Below are 15623 nucleotides of genomic sequence, written 5' to 3' on the forward strand. Positions count from 1 at the left end.
GAACCCCAGGAAGGATAGATTCCAAAAGAAAATCACCGAGACATACCATAATCAAGTTCTCTAGAATCAAAGATAAGTAAACAATCCTGAAGGTAGCAAGGGACAAAAGAAGCATTACATACAAAGGTAAGCACGTCAGTTTAAGCTTGGATCTCTCACGAAAGTGATAGACATCCCTAAACAGTCTTCAAACTTAGAAACTCTTATATGCTGTATCCAGTATAGTGAAAAAAGTAGTAGTCATACTACAGATAATTTTAGGAAAATTTGTTGTTTTTGTTGTTGGTGTTTTCCTAGAAGATTCACAGGAAAAGAAGTATGAAAGGAAAAGAACAGAAGAAGAAAGTGAAGGAAGAGTTCACCCAATTGGCAAATTAAATACTTTGATTCAGTATTTTATAGCCTTCAAAAATGGGCAATTATCTCTATAGTTCTTCAGGCGAGCCGAGCAGTGTGTGGTTGAATACAACATCAGCTCTTATACAAAACATGAGTTTGCAAGTAAACAGGAAGTTTATCTTGTAAAATAAAGCTTCCCATTTGCATAGAAGTGCTTCATTAATAACAGAGATGGACTTCCAACTACTTATTACAGCTTTGGCTCTCTCCCTGACATATGGAGTTTCTTGCACGGAAAAAAGAAAAGAAATACACAAGTCAGGGAGATTTTGAGCAAATTTAATTTGTTCTTTCTTCCAAAGGGCGGGGGAAACCAGCAGGTGGCAAGCTCATTTTTATCTAATAACATTTGATCATGTGACATTTTCTTTCCACAGTTGATATAACTTAATGAACAACAAATTGGGAAAATCTGTCAGCATGTGGGGAGTTAGTGGGGTGGGCATGCACACAGCTCACTTACACGCTTTTGTGCTCACGTATGCGTGTGTGTATGTGTGTGTGTGTGTGTGTGAATGTTGGGAGAAGAGGTTTTCATGAAGGAAATGAAGGAAGAAGAAAGCTGCTGTTCAGACATACTGTGCAGGATACTTTGTTTCAAGGCATTGGTTCCAATCCATGTTGACAGGAGTCTACAGCAATTACAGGGGCTGAGGTGATGGTCTTTATTAAATGAGATGTGGTGTTTGCAAGCCAGCTCCTTAAAGAAATGGACTAACAAAAATAAACCCCAAGACTGACAGCAGCAAGGCTCTGCAGCCCTCTCGGGCAGACTGCATGGGCTTGTAGGATAAACCTGTGCAGCCTCAGAGGGAGGAGATGAATACAGGGAGCTGTCATTCTGATAGTTCCCACCAAAAAATGACTCACTCAAGAGTTTCAAACAAAGTTAAATCCAGTTTCAGATAAATGCAATATGAGCATACCGAAACTTTCTACATAGGTAATACGAAAATATTTCAGCTTTAGGACTAGGGTGTGCCTGACCCAAGCCATGTATTTTCAATAACCTCATATGCATGTGAAAGCTGGACAATGAATAAGGAAATCATAGAAGAATTGATGCTTTTGAGTTATGGTGTTGGAGGAGATTATTGAAAGTGCCATGGGCTGCCAAAAGAACCAACAGACCTATGTTGGAAGAAGTGCAGCCAGAGTGCTTCTTGGAGGCCAGGATGGCCAAACTTCGTCTCTCATACTTTGGACACACTGTCAGGTGGGACCATTCGCTGGTGAAGGATATCATGTTTGGTAAGGTGGAGGGTCAGAGAAAAAGAGGAAGACCTCTAGTGAGATGGATTGGCCAAGTGGCAGCATCAATGGGCTAAACCATGGCAACAGTTGTGAGGTTGGCCTAGGATCAGGAAGTGTTTCATTCTGTTGTGTATAGGGTCACTATGAGTTGGTACTGACTTGATGGCACCTAACAACAACAACAAAAAAACAAAACAAAAAAACAAAAAAGTTACTTGTTATTTTATGAAATTCTTGGCATTACCCAGGGTCCCCAACTCTGAAAGAAAAGCTGGGAGTGCCAGCTAGATTCATAAACACTCTATGTATAATCTTGGGTAATCCCCCTCCCCATAAACCTCACCTTCCTTAGCTCATTAACAAACAACCAACAACAACAACTACAACAACTCAGGGTGAACCCATGTGACCCGGAGCAGAACTGTGCTCCATAGACTTTTCAATGGCTGATAGTTTTCAGAGTAAGTTTGCAGCACCTTTAATTCCAAGGTGCCTCTGGATGGGCTTGGAGCTCTAACCTTTCACTCATAGTCCAGTATGTTAACCTATTACTCCAACCAATTGACTTGTCCTCAGCTCACAGAATGTGGATAACCAGATGTGTAACATGGATGTGTAACAACTGCTTTAGTCTTTTTTTAAGACCTTCAACACTTACTTTTTTACTCATAACAGATGTAATTCAAATACCAACTGGGAGCATTCTTGAAAGGGAAATCCAGGGAAACAATCTAATTAAGATTTTCAACTATACCCACTATTACTTAATTTATCCATTTGATGATGATGTTGTTAAGTACCATTGAGTCGGTTCTAACTCATAGTGACCCTGTATAGGGTTTTTGGAGGAGTGACTGGTGAGTTTGCACACAGATCTGGCAGTTCAAGCTGACCCTAAGGCCAGCAGTTATCCTACAGTGTCACCAGGACTCCCCGTTTAATGTTCAGGCCCCCACATTAGATGCTTTACTGCTCATTTTCCTCAAATCCTCCTAAGTGCTCTCTCCGCTCTATCCCTCAGCAGCAGAGGTTTAGAAACGTCTCAGGACATGATGTGAAACCACTATTCTAGAAGTTCCCATCTACTCGAAGACATGCACTAATTCCTTCACACATGGTCCATGCTTTTTAGGTAGAGTGTTCTTTCTAGGAGTCTCGGTGTGGTACTGTGGGTTAATGTGCCAGACTGCAAAGTCATTTATACTGCAAGGTCGGTGGTTCAAGCTAATCAGCTGCTCCTTGGAAACCCTATGCAGGGTTGCTATGGGTCGGAGGCAACTCAATGGAACTTAATAACAACAATTATTTCTAGATTAAAAAGTAAGCTTTGCAGACATACTAGATTTCCCTCCTTTAGAAAGCCTTTCCAAATTAAACCACCCATAGATTCAAGGTATTTAAAATATAACAGCAGGACCTCAATGCTGTTGTGAAATGAAATGAAGTGAAAGGGCTCAAGATCACAGGCACAGCCATTCTGATACTCTACTACCTTTATCTTCGTGACAGAAGACTGTGAGGAACGTGGTGGCCCACAGTCAAACTGCTGTTCCCTTTCATGAGCTTCTTTTTATCCTCCGTTCACCCTTACCCTGTGTCCTGCAGAACAAAGACATCATTCTTCCTATCCACTTCCTGTTGGCCTGAAATCTTAATATTTCACAATCCCATTGTAAAAAGGCAGCTTTGGTCCTTGGGCTTCTGTATTGCCTGATTATAGTACTGGAAATTTGTCTTGCTATATGTGTGTCCCAAATTCCATCCAGATTTCCTCATAATGAAAAGCTCTCTACCACTGAAAAGGGTCTTGAATGTCAGGGGGAAACTGGGAGTCTGTTTTACTCTATGGAATTCAAAGTGGTCAGGATCCTTTTTCTTCCTTTCTGCAGAGCTACAAGATGAGCCTGGAACCAGCTTAGCCAATAAGAGTCTCACTAGAGCTCAGGAATTTGAACTGTAAGTGAGAAATGTACGGATGAAATATACAGTGGAGTTTGGACATTTGTGAGCAGAATCTTGGCTTGATGGTTAGTAAGGTCCCTTCTATCCTCTTGTGCAGCCTTGGTCACTGACCATTTCTAAGCTGGTACTTTACACTGTTGATTCTGCATTAGTTATCCCGCAAACAAATTCCCTTTCAATTAAATTAGCCAGAGTTGCTCTCTGTTATCTTGCCATCAGAAAGCATCACCTGACAGTGCTAATTTGCAGGGATCCTTGAAAAGAAAACTGTAGCTGCCATCTCAACATGCTCCTAGAATAATGTGAGCACTTCTCACCCTCTTGGTTCTTTATGAAAATGTTTGGGAAATGTCTCAATAATTGTACTTCTTCTTCATATTTCTTGAAATCCATGCTGATCAGCTGCTGTTCTGCCCAACAATGCCCCAAACACTACTAAAATAAACCCACCTACAGCAATGAATTTGCTAATCATCTTCCCACCCAATTAGATGTCTGACAGCTAACTTCTTCAAGAGGATTTCTATCCTTCTGTTGGGCTTTCTATGCAAGAGCATTATGGGTAAGTTAGAAACAAGTTAGCCAGTCACTCTCATGATCTTCTGCCTCTACTCAGATTTACCCAGGAAAGGACATTATCCCCAAACCAGCATGGCACCAGAAGTCACTCTCATTTGGACAAATGGCCACAGATATTGTGCAAAAGACAAAGTGTTAAAGAGCAGAAAGAAGGTGGTTGTCAGGCTGCGGATCTAGCTAGGTTAAGCACTAAGATGTAGGTGGTGTGGCATGGTTGACAGGAGCTAAAGCCAGATTTGTGGGGGAGTGGAAGACACGTGGGGGGGGGTGCTAGCCTGATTACATCATTCTTATCATTCTTGGTTTTTCTTTCTTATTTTCAAAGAAATATCTCCTGATTTTACTTATCAATCCTGATAAACCTAGTCTCTCTCTCTTCTTTTTTTTTTTTTTTCTTTCTTCTCTTTCTTTTTAAACCATCTATTTCTGTCTTTATCTTTATTTTCACTAGTTCACCACAAACCTTAGCGGACGTCCAGTTCTTTATACTTTGTCCCCAGTTCATAAGCCAAATGACCCAGTGTCTGGTTTTGATGCCTCATATCAGACTTGTTCTGGTCTTTGACCTGATTGGTTCCTCTCCCTTCGTTTTAGCTTGATTGCTTTTGTCTATAACATGCAGATCTAGGTTTGCCTCTTTGGAACCCCTGTCCAACCCTACACTGCAAAGACATGACATTCCCTTTTATGAATTCTCATAGCTGCTGCTCCTCCTATGAGTCTTAATTATTCCCTCCTCACGCATTTTTTAAGCTTTTATTGTGAACTGAGGAAAAGTTTACAGGGCAGATCATTAGTCTGATATTCAACAAATCATTTCAATGACTACAATCCCCTCCTTGAACCATCAGCTAACAATATTTACCTCTATTATATTTCTTTCTTATTTTGATATACACATACACATTGGAAATATATATTCATTTAAATGTCCACAGGGCATTTTGCAAGCCAGCCACCTGCCTGCAGGCACACTGTGCCTTTCTCAGTCCATGGGCCTGGAATCCTCTCCTGCTCTATCCTCTATGCCAACAGCTCGTTGTTGCTGCTTTTCTGGTTAGGATCCCATGTTCCTTTCATGTCCTTCCCTCTTAATGGCCCTAGAGTCTTCTGTTTCTGAAACAACAGATGAACTGCCCCCCATCCCTTAGTTACACCTCTTCTACATTTACAGTCGTGACAATCACCATTAGTCCTGATAACAATTACTCACAACTGAATCATAAAACCCTATTCCCATCATCACCAGATGATGTCCCTCTGGACAATAGGGAAACTATTCAGTGGGAATTTTCTGAGTCCCCCTTCATTCCGACACTACGTATCCTCATGAAAGCTTGTAAACCAGCTACTTTGTGGCTTTAGAACCTTCCATTTTTGCTAGCCAAAGTCTAAGTTGCCTGTCCCTATTAACCCAGTGTACTCAGGAGGCAAGCTTGATCCTTGATATGAAGAATTCTTCCTGTTTGTTGGAATTTGGGGCAAATCCATCCATAAGCCAAGGTCCAGTTCATTAAATTGTAGCAATTTATGCTTGCTCCGTGTATCAAGTTTTTTTTATCTTCATCTGATAAACAAGTCACCAAAGTTAGGTCAAATGAGTACTATCTGCAAGTTTGGGAGTTATCACACACCTCCCCCCACTTCAGATCAGCTGGCCACTTCACTTTTAACTCTAGTCCCCGTGGCTAGGTCAGTGTCTTTGGGCTTGGGAGTTCACGTCTCCCTGAACTTCAAACCAGCCAGCTCTTCTGCTTCCTCTCTCATTTCAGGGTAATCGGTTGTCTACGGAACACAGCCAAACTCAGCCCATGTCTTCATTGCTACATTTCCGCTACTTCAACTCACAAGTTGACCAGGGTAGTCACCAACAAGCCTCCAAGACTGTTTGTGTGTTCCCTTTGAGTTTCAGTCTTAGAAAAGGGTTTACCCAATGCGCTGACTTTTCTTGCCTTGATGACTTGATCTTGGCACAACCGAACAGGCTGCTCACTCCCACTCTGGCTGGTTTTTCTTTCAAGAAGTATCTTCTGTTCCTCTAGCTGTTCTGGGTTGGTCTGCATGTCCTTTCAATTGGAAATGCCCCACTTTTGAAGGTTCTGGGTGGGGCTCAGAATTCTACCTAAGGCCACGTTCTCTACAAAAGCTTAACAAGAAGCCTATTTCCCTAGGCACATTCTAGTACCTTTTAGCTAATCCAGTCAGTTATAGCATGAAGACAGGCTTACAAACTTTCTGTAACCGTATCTCCCATTATTCCTTTCTAGCCCACTTCAATGTCTATATTACAATAGTAGGCAGGGGAAACCAATATCAGCAAAACAGTCAAGCACCTTACACATTATTTTCCGTCCTTTACCCATTTAGACTATGTCACTATCTCTAGTATCATAGAGCCCTGTTGTTCCAAGGCTGTGCATACATCACCTCTATCCCATTTAGCCCATGCCTACCTCCCTAAGTCTCCCCCTAGGATCCCCATTTGTGACCCTCCTTCCCTTCTTGTGCATTGCCCTCCCCATCACATGAGCTATCATGAGCCTAACCCCTAACCTGTGAGTTACTGTCCCATCCCTCCTACCCCTTGTAACCATCAAAGAATTATTCTTTTAGTATGGAAATCTTTTCTTAAGCTTTCATAATAATTGTCTTAATGCAGTATTTGTCCTTTTGTGCCTAATTTCACTCAGCAGTATGTCCTCAAGATTCATACATGTTATGAGGTGTTCTGCAGCTTCGTTATTCTTCAAGGTAGCAGAGTATTCCACTGTGTGTCTGTACCACAGTTTGTTTAGCCACTCTTCCCTTGCTGGGCACTTAGATTGTCTCCACCCTTTTGCTATTGTGAATAGTGCTGTGATGAATGTTCACGTGCATTCCTCTTAAATTCTGACAACATTTAAATCACACTACTTGTTGGCTTACTATTCCGTTTGTAATTACAAGAGCTATATGAGTCCAGAGGTCATGCATTAGGCATCACAGCCCTGTTCGTGCTTCACACAGTGTGTGTCTCTAAGACTGACTGAAAAGAACTCAAGTTATGCTGCTTGTTTATGAGAGCAAGACAATTACAGCGATGCTCAGATCTAGGCTCCTATGACCCTTTAGTTTCTATGGTACTACATCAGTAGCCAAGTTGTCAGTGTCCTGTTCAAATTCCCATGGTTTCACCACTACAAATTATTAACTACCTTCCTTCCAACTGTCTTTCTTTCTTTGGTTATAGGAGTCCCTCCTCCCCCATAATTGCAGGGACAAGTAGAACTTGTCAGAGAATGACTACATCCCTGCATAGCCCTCAGTCAATGATGGACAAGAGTTGTTATATAAAGACTCCAGGTTCCTCACCCCTGTCTATAACAATATGGAGATATGTGTTCTGGCTCTCATGGTTCATGGTTCTCACTGGCTCGCATGGTTCTCCAACAAGATTACAGCTCTAATCCTTACAGTCACAACTGGCTAGATACCAAACCTAATGCCACCAAGTCAACTCCAACTCAAAGAGGTCCTATAGGATAGAGTTGAGTTGTCCCCTAGGGTTTCCAAGGCCGTACATTTTTATGGGAGCAGTTCCCCACATCCTTTTTCCTGTGGAAGGTTGGTGGATTTGAACCACCAGCAGCCAGCTTAGTATTCCACAGAATTTATTTTTTCATCCTCAATGAAAACATGTATCAGTTGCTGATAGTGCCCTTGATCCAAACAGCAACCCACTGCTTTGTACTCAGAGCCCGGCACCTAAATGAGTTGATCCTGGCAACTCAATGCAGCTGCAAGTGAAATCTCTCCACTAGAAAATATTAGGCCTTATCACAAAGATTGGGGGAGCTCTGGTAGCGTAGTGGTTACGAATCGGGCTGCCAATCTCAAGGTCAGCAGTTTGAAACTACCAGCGGTTCCACAGGAGAAAGATGAGGCTTTCTGTTCCTGCAAAGATTTACAGCCTTAGAAACCCTGTGCAGGGTTGTTGTGTGTTAGAACCGACTCTACCACACATAACCACCACACCACCATCATAAAGAGACTCAAAAAGTCTCAGGAACAGTATACTACCCTAGTGAATCTCATCCAGGATGTAAGAGATTAATTCATGATCATCGGGCTACAAACCTCAAGGTTAGCAGTTCAAAACTACCAGAAATTCTGTGGGAGAAAGATGAGGCTTTCTACTCCTGTAACAATGTACAGCCTTGGAAACCCTATGCAGGGTCACTATGAGGCGGAACTGACTCCAAGGCACATAACTACCAGACAGTAACCCAATGTAACAGACACAGTCAAATTCTTTCTATAGATATTTTTTTGTTTTTTTTTCCATGAAAGTCACACAGGATAGACAGATACATGGTGCCGGTTGTATGTACTCTCAGGTCGGTTCCAACTCACAGCGACCCTGTATAGGGTTTCTGAGCTATAAATCTTCATGGAAGTAGAAAGCCTCATCTTTCTCCCCGGGAGTGCCTGGTAGATTTGAACTGCTGACTTTGAAGTTAGCAGCTCATCTCATAACCCATTATGCTACCAAGACTCCTAGAAAGATATATAAGAAATAAAAACTTCTCTACAACATGAAAAATGGCCAGAACATACTAAAATGCTCAATGTCTAATTCTCAGCTAAGCAGTAGATAGATAATGCTCTTGTTTCAGTGCCGTCATGTCGGGTCCGACTCATAGCAACTCTGTATAGGCTTTCTGAGGAGTGGCTGGTGGGTTTGAACCGCTGACCTTGAAGTTCTAGCTGACCTTTCAGTCTAGTGCTTCATCCTACAGCAGTACACCAGGATTCTTGATAGGTATACAGGGAGGTAACAACAGTAATGAGGTGTCCATGTCACAGAGCAGCAGGTGTCCATGTCAAGATCACAAGGGCAGCGTTTACGTAAGGACAGAATTCAGAAGAGAAGGGAAAGGAGAAGGAATGGAAACAAGGATCACAGGGAGGGAGTGGGATAACTGATGTTGTATTGAGAGGATTGCAGTCATCGAAATACAACAAGTATGTGATTTGTTGAATGGAAAACTGCTCATATGCTCTGTAAACATTCACTCAATTCACAATGAAAAGTTAAAAAAAATAAAGAGCACAGTATCCCAAGCAGTCAACATACACAACATTTAAAAGTGACATTCTACTATTCTTCTATATGTATTAAGTGCCATCAAGTCAGTTCCGAGTCACAGTAACCCTCACAATATAGCTGAGGTTTTAAATCTTCATGGGAACACAAAGCCTCATCTTTCTCCCACAGAGCAGCAGGTGGACTTGAACCGTGGACCCTGGGATTCCCACTGGACATAGTCTAGCGCTCATCATATGGAACTTAGAAAATATTAAACTACAGTAATGGGCGATGCTTATGTAATCCAAGTAAAATAAGACATTCTGGTATAGTTAATGGGAACACAGATTGGTAGAACATATTTGGCATTTTATAATACAACGTTTTGTCTTAAAATTGTTCCTAAATTTGACATAGTAATTTTAAAAATAGTTACTTACATTCATCCAGTATTTCCCATCTATAGAATTGTCTTAAGGATATAATCACACCTACACAGATACATGCAAAAATGTGTCCTGAAAACGATGACACTTTAAAAGCCAATTAAAAAGAAATCACCTATCACCATGAGAATAAAAATAAATTGCAGTTCGACCATATGTTACAATACTTAAACATTAGAAATTGAGATTCTGAAAGCTACAGAATGACATGGGACAATAATATACAAAGCTTAAAAAGAGGTAGGCTTTATAATTGCATATATTATGTGCACTTAATTTTTTATGTTAAATTTTAAAAAATGCAAGGAAGAAAAGCACATCAAGTGAATTATTAACAGTTCTAACTAGTGGTGAGCTTACAGGTGACTTGCTTTCTAATTTATGTTGATGAAATTTCTCAATTTTCTTTGTTTTGCTTTGTTTTTTGTTTCAAGTACTGTTGAGTTGGTTCTGACTCATAGTGACCCTGTATAGGGTTTCCAAGGAATGCCTGGTGAGTTTGAACCACCGACCTTATAATCCAGCGCATTATCCTGCTGCACCACACCCCAGGACTCAGATGTATATATTTCTGTGAATTGGATATATAATTGGATATACCAGGGAGTGAAGTTAGTATTGAGTCTAGAATATAAAGAAGAGATGAAATTAACACAATTCATGTAGCACTTGATGTAGCAAGTAACTCACTGTACTCACTAATCATCCAAATCAGATTCTGGGGAGTCCCTGTCTCCTTTTTCCTTCCATTCTTATATTTTCAATGTCCTGCAATCTAATTCCAAAAATGGAATTCGGGTATGGTACTGTAGGATAAGTGCTGAACTATTAACCACAAAATTGGTGGTTCAAATTCACCAGCTACTCTTTGGAAACCCTAAACAAGGTCTCCATGAGTAGGAACCAACTTGAAGACACTTAACAATAGTCAAAAATTAGGCAGTGAAAATCCTACAGATCAATATCTTGCAGGGGAGAGGTCCTATTGTTGATGGGCATGTGCTTAATTATAAGGGCTCATGGACTCTTAATGAGGCATTTGTTTTTGTAGCTTAAATTAGGGTGGACTTTGACAAGAATAAAACCCAGCAAGGTCACGGCCATCCGTTTAGTAATGGATCCCTGTCCTAAATAGAAAAGAATGAGGTTCATTGTGAGTGCTATTTGCTTCATGTTTTCTCCATGACCTGATGTAAAGCAAAATGATGCCAAATATAAAAATACAACCCAAGACGATCCTGACGTGACTTGATTCTGTGATTTCCCACATCATCACCTCCTAGCAGTTGTGCCCAATATTCTGTAAATTAATGCACACTATTTGTTTTGGAAGATCAAACTGACTCAGCAGGGCTTTCACGGAGAGAAGAAAGATCAGATATGTTGGAGGGAAAATAACCACCAAACTAAATGTATTTTTAATTACCTTTAAATTACATTAATAACAACATTCTCAGTAGGAGAAAGGGATCAAATCCTGCTAAATATGAGATTTCTCATTAACAGGAAAATGCTTCCTTTCTTGTTTTGCTGGTTTAATTTGAGGGAGTAGATTATGGATGTATGTATACGTCACAATGTGTGTACACGACTATATGCATAGGACTTTCGCTGCTGTAAGTGCTGTATAGTCAGTACTGACTCAAAGCAACACTCTATAGGGTTTTTGATGCTTTCAAATATTTTGTGGGAACAGAAAGCCTCATCTTTCTCCTGCAGAGTAACCGGTGGGTTCGAACTGCTGACCTTGAAGTTCATAGGCCAGTATTATCCTATTGATCTACCTTGCTCCTCAACAGTCACCATGTCATATGTTAGAACGTGTTTTTAAAAGTATAACCACGGTCACGGTGCAAGCGCAAGGTCCGCTTGGTGCCGTGTTGGGGAAGGCGCGCCCTTTGTGGGGTCTCCTCGCGGTTGTGGTGCGTAAAACCGGGAGGGCAATATGTCAGACAACGAGGACAATTTTGATGGTGACGACTTTGATGATGTGGAGGAGGAAGGACTAGATGACCTGGAGAATGCCGAGGAGGAGGGCCAGGAGAGCGTCGAGATCCTTCCGTCAGGGGAGCGACCGCAGGCCAACCAGAAGCAGATCACCAAGCCGTACATGACCAAGTGCAAGTGAGCCCGTGTGCTGGGCACCCAAGCCCTCCAGATCGTGATGTGTGCCCCTGTGATGGTGGAGATGGAGGGGAAGACAGACCCCCTGCTCATGGCCATGAAGGAGCTCAAGGCCCCAAAGATCCCCATCATCATTCGCCGCTACCTGCCAGACAGGAGCTATGAGGACTGGGGTGTGGACGAACTCATCATCACCGACTGAGCCCCAGCTGCCTTCTGGCCCCAATTTGGCCTCTACCCTCCTGCTCTTCACCCATGTAAATAATAAACTGCTCCGTCTTCCAAAAAAAAAGGTATAACCACTATGTGCACATAATGTGCTATTATACAAGTCACCCAACTCACTCTGATACAGCAAACAGTTAGTATCAAGTTCCAAATGGCCCTGTTGATAGTTCCCCCACCTCAAGTGAAACACTAACCATCAAAATTCAGCAGACCTAAACACTTCCAGAAAGTCTTTATAAGGAATTTTATGCCTGACTTCCAAAGTTTTATTAATATTATAACTTTGTTGTATTCCTAATCAGTAATCTAAACTGTGAGCTAAAACCTTTCATTCCTGTTGAGTGTTGTGGTGGTTTCACTTGTATACACACTTGCATGCACAGAACTTATAGTTAAGTGCTGTTGAGTTGATTCCAACCTCTAAGACTAGACAGCTTTCTTTGCCTCTTTACTGTAGTCACCCTGAGACAAGCAAAGGGTTGCATCATTACCACTTTTTGTCTCTTAATGATGTGGAAACATCATCTTCCTTGTCATCAACAATGACTCAGAGCTCAGAAATCAGAACTCCTGCATTTAGAAAAATACAGCTTCTGTTCGTGGCTATATGAATCAGAAAAGAAAGTGACTAACTTTATTTAAATTCACATATTTGCTACTGGAATTGCAAATATAACCCAGCTCCTTTAAACTTCTCTGCAGCCTATTTTCGATAGTCAACATCAGGGAAATCCTCCATCCAGGGAAGCTATGACTCTGCATCTTGCCACCAGTCTCACAGATGGCCACAGAATTCCCCAAACCAAGTAATTTTGCCTTAAGAGGATGGTGCAGGACTGGGCAGAATTTCATCCTGTTGTGCAAAGGGTTTCTATGGGTCAGAATCGAGTAAGCAGCACCTGAGAAGAAGAACTACATTTAACATTTAACCATGGCCTCACATTTACTCATCAAACATTCATCCACTGCTCATTGGTTCTTATGTCATACGATGGTGGCTTGTGGGTTGCTATCCCACCAACAACTAAAAAATTAAGTATCTGCAAGTGCACCCACGGTGGGTGGGTTTCAGCAATGTTTCCAGATTGAAACAGCCTGGGAGGAAAGGTCTGGCAAGCTACCTCCAAAAATTAGCCAATGAAATTTTACAGATCACAACAGAAAACTGTTCAGTATAATGCTGGAAAATCAGCACCCTAGCTTGGAATGCACTCAAAATATATGGTGGTCACACAATGGATTCAAGAGTACTGATGATTGTGAGGAGTCCTGGTGTGGCACTGTGGACTAATGTGTCAGACTGTAAAGTCATTTGAACTGCAATGTCAGTGGTTCAAGCTCATCAATGACTCCTTGGAAACCCTATACAGGGTTGTTATGGGTTGGAATTGACTCTACGACACTTCACAACAACAACAATGCTTGTGAAGGTGATGTACTGCCAGGGAATGTTTCATTGTGTCCTATGTGGGGGGTCAATAGAAGCTGGAGCTAGCTTCACAGCAACTAACATACGGTCACTGTGAATCAGAACGGACTCCACAGCACCTAGGAACAACAAGTATATGCATGTGAGCATGGCCTTTAGGATCTTATCTTCCAACAGTGAAGGTGAAACACATACATCTTTAGGTCAACCCCAGGAAAAGGAAAAGAAACAAATGTCATGTAAAGGAATGCAAGTAAGTACCACAGAAGTGTTGTAGAGAGAAGGATCCTATTCTTGTGCTTGTGAGGAGTATGGGACTAGGAAGAGGAGGTAATTTGGGGGTTAAATGGGAATTGGAACTTAGGGGTCTGAATTGCACCAGATCTCCCTGCACTTCCTTAACTCATAGACATCGTCCATATGCATTAAATCATAAAAAGTTACACAGACAGCTATACAAAACGGGAAAGTAAGGTTACAGCTAAACTATTTCAAGTTGGAAAAATCTTCTCCAATTACACTATGCTGTTATAGTTGTTAAGTGCCATCCAGTGGCTTCCAACTCACAATGACTCTGTATATGGTTTCCAAGAAGCTGCTGGTGGGTTTGAACTGATGAACTTGTGGTTCGCAGTCCAGCGCTTTTTTTCTACAGTGTCACACTAGGGGTCTAATTACTCTATAAATAGGTACAAGTGACAGACCACAACTAGCCAACTAGTGTTTAGTCATCGGGTCTGAAATTAGGAGAACCTTGGCATCCCATGACATAGGTACTGAACTGTGTTATTAGCTAGTCTCAAGAAACAAAGTTGGATAATGAAAATTTTCAGTAAAAACAAGGTTACATTAAGAAATTGAAAACACTCTACCAAAAATTATTGAGTGAAAGAAGAAATCAAAACTATAATTACAGAGTAATTAGAAAATAATGAAAATGCAAATACAACTATTAAAACATGAGCTATATACCAAAACTCAACTGTGCAAATAGAAATGTCTGATCTCAAATATTCATAATTAAGTAAAAAAAAGAGTACACAAAATAATTACTAAATTTAAGAAAAGAGAAAATAAATGCAATGCCTGTTGTGATGCTGCAGGTTAATGCACTAGACTGCAAAGTCGGTTTGAACTGTAAGGTTGGTGGTTCAAACTCACCCAGCTGCTCCTTGAAAACCCTATATGGGGTCACTATGAGTCAGAACTGACTCCATAGCACTTAAAAGCAAGAACAATGAAAGCAGGAGGAAACACATAAGAATATAGAAAAGGATGACTTAGAACAGAGAACTAAGAAAAACATTAAAATTTCTTAATAAATTCACAAGATTTTACTTTGAAAAAAATAACTAGTATGTTAGTACTAAACACTAATAAATGAATCTGTCAAATTTATTAATAGAAAAAGATAAAATTGACAGAGGATTGGAAACGTGCAGAAAATTGAAAGAATATATATAAATACCTCTATTCAATTTGACATTGATCTATTTGAAAATCTAGGTGAAATAAATACATTTTCAGTTTGATTATACATACACAAACACACACACACACATATTTAAAAGGCAATAAAAAAAACTTTGAAAACCTTAATACAATTATGTGGAAATATTAAAAGTTGACAAATGATCATGTCTCCTCTATTTCTCTTTTTTCAAAAATAACTATAGTGTATAATTAAAGGAAAATATTATTTTTAATCCAAACAATTTTATAATCCAAATAACCAGTAATAATGGAAAGGGTTACATATGAGCAAACAAGTTGGGAGGTTTGAATTCTGGTTTTGTTTTCCTCAATAATTCATTGTATGCCTTTGGTCCAATCACTTCACTTCTTTGAATCTAACCTTCTTCCTATAAACAAGAGGATGAATAGACATGAAACTGTGTGTGCAAGTGTATGTGTGAGAGAGTGTGTGACAGAGGGAAAGAATGAGAGAGAAAAAGAGAGACAGAGGCAGAAAGACAGACAGAAAGGTGGGTGGGTTATAATCTAATGACTGTGAGCCATACTACTAGTCACTGAAACACTAAATATTAGAGCTAAGAATCTCTAAAATGTTCAAAAATAATCCACAATTTACTTTCATCCCACCCTCCCCAATCTAGTTCAAATTCTGATTTGA

At 40.6% G+C, this 15623-nt stretch overlaps 1 protein-coding gene and 1 pseudogene across 3 annotated transcripts in view; one reads left to right on the forward strand and one right to left on the reverse strand.

The window, feature by feature from the left end:
• The window catches only part of SORCS1 (sortilin-related VPS10 domain containing receptor 1), a 749465-nt gene that overhangs the window by 372417 nt on the left and 361425 nt on the right, over positions 1-15623 (reverse strand). The gene's annotated exons all lie outside the window — the stretch shown is intronic.
• Positions 11654-12034, forward strand: LOC102814096 (annotated as a pseudogene).

This window comes from Chrysochloris asiatica, unplaced genomic scaffold, assembly GCF_000296735.1.
Source record: "Chrysochloris asiatica unplaced genomic scaffold, ChrAsi1.0 scaffold00003, whole genome shotgun sequence".
NCBI classification, from domain to species: Eukaryota; Metazoa; Chordata; class Mammalia; order Afrosoricida; family Chrysochloridae; genus Chrysochloris; species Chrysochloris asiatica.